This window comes from Cervus elaphus, chromosome 5 (genome assembly GCF_910594005.1).
Source record: "Cervus elaphus chromosome 5, mCerEla1.1, whole genome shotgun sequence".
In the NCBI taxonomy this organism is placed as follows: Eukaryota; Metazoa; Chordata; class Mammalia; order Artiodactyla; family Cervidae; genus Cervus; species Cervus elaphus.
The window spans coordinates 69196907-69199198 of NC_057819.1; the positions used below are offsets into that span (position 1 = coordinate 69196907).

The window sequence follows — 2292 nt, forward strand, 5'->3', positions numbered from 1 at the left end:
AAATATAAGTTCTTTGGTGCTCAGCTTTCTTTATAGTCCAACTCTCACATCCATACATGACCACTGGAAAAACCATAGCCTTGACTAGATGGACATTTTTTGGCAAAGTAATGTCACACAATCTGCATTTCTTTAATAAGAGAGATAAGAATGACAGATATTGTTACCCAGTTTCCTATCAATGACATCACCCAAAAATCTGCTGTCAGGTTTCGTACTGGATATTTTGAAGCTCATGGATGATAGATTGTGCCAAATATACACAAGAAAGAGCCTTTGAAACACTATATACAAAAAGGATTTGGGGATATAGAAAAAATTTCAAAGGTTTTACCAGATATTCTAAACTACTTGGAAAAGTGAAAGGATCACCTTTGTGAAAATGTAATGCCAAACAAAGCTATTATATTTGAAGAGATGATATATTTACCCAATTGGAAAATTAAGATTTGGTTATTTTTCTACATAAAATTTCATTCATTTAGGTTATTTTTATAAACATGGCCTTGTTATTAAATTTAAATCTTTGAAACATTCTTCTTCAATCTTAAGATGTTAAGCAACAGAAACAAAAAGATGTGTATAAAGTATCTTGCAGATAGAAAAATTGCATCTATACTTCAAATCTTAATAAGTGTGTTTGTGTGTGGAAGAATTTATATTTTTTATTATTTTTCTGAAATCTGTAATGTAATAAATCCTATTAATTCTGAAAAATATTACATTATTTTAGAGAGAAATATGGTAAACTCTTCCCCTAATCTAATAAATTAACAGTGTTAACTATATAGCTTAACTCATCATATAGAACATAAATCTATAGTCTCAAATAGACATTTTATACCCCAAAACTATATGTAATTCCCCCAACAAATCATGGAAATCATAAAAATGCATTTCAAACAAATATATACTTTGAACTAGGAAATTTTGAAAATATTAAAGTATATTTTGATCATTCAAATTATTCAATAAGATATGTTTTTCATCATCCCCAAGTTACTTAGCCTGAGGAGCTACTCCAGTTAAAAAACCACATGTTGCTTTCCTGAGAAGAGCATTTTTTCATTGAAAATAGGTGATATATTTTCTTACTGCCTCATTTTCTTCTTCTTATCCAGAGCTTTTTCATGGCATTTTGCATCTCTTCATTTCTCAGAGTATAGATTAGAGGGTTCAACACAGGGGTGACAATGGTGTAAAACATGGTCAAGGAATTATTGATGGGTAAAGTAGAAGGAGGTCTCACATACAGAAAAATACAGGGCACAAAGTAGAGGACCACCACAGTAATGTGGGAGCCACAGGTGGATAAGGCTTTGCCCCTCCCTTCCTGACTAAGATTCTTCAGGGAGCCCAGGTTGACCCCACAGAAGATGAGTAAGAGTGTGAAGAGGACCACACAGGTGACCCCATCATTAGCCAGCACCGTGAAGCCAATAATACGGATGTCAGTGCAGGCCAGTTTTAACAAGGGGTACATGTCACATCCGAAGTGGTCAGTGACATTGGGACCACAGAAGGGAAGATTGTAAACAAAAAGAATATGAACAATAGCATTTAAAAACCCACCAATCCAGGCTAACAGCAGTAACAGAATACATATCCATTGATTCATTATTGTCATATGATGCAAAGGTTTGCAGATGGCCATGTAGCGGTCATAGGCCATGACCACCAGGAGTAAAATCTCAGCACCACCAAATAAGTGCTCTGTAAAAAGATGGATCATGCAAGCTTGGAAAGAAATGGTTTTCTTCACATAGAATAAGTCTATAATCATATTGGGGTGACTGTATGGGGGTAAATGATAAGTTGCCAAGAAAGAAGTACATAGGGACATCCAGTTTTGGGCTGGACACCACAGTCAGGACAATGAGGAGATTGCCCACCATGGTCACAATGTAGGTGAGCAAGAAAATGACAAATAATATTTTCTGACCCTGGGGGCTCTGAGCAAGCCCCAAGAAGACAAACTCAGTTACATTGTTCCTTTGTTCCATAGGTCTTTCTGCATCTTTTATTTCAGAGTTCAGGACAACATTTCCTGTAAATATAATTATTATGACTAACTTCCTGATGTCTTATGATAATTTGTTCATTCATTCAAGAGATGAGCAGTATGGTTCTTATACTTTCAGATATTATTAATACGATCAAGGCTTATTAAAGCATTATCCTTAAACTCAAAATCTTGTAAACTAATGGAGAAGCAAGTAATTAGAGACATTTGTGGGAAAAAGATACAACATTAAATAAATGAAGTGTCACTACTAACTTTCCATCCAGAAG

General features: G+C 34.6%; 1 pseudogene; it reads right to left on the bottom strand.

Annotated features, from left to right (window-relative positions):
• Positions 1-1099: 1099 nt before the first annotated feature.
• On the bottom strand, positions 1100-2003 carry LOC122693504 (annotated as a pseudogene).
• Positions 2004-2292: the final 289 nt, after the last annotated feature.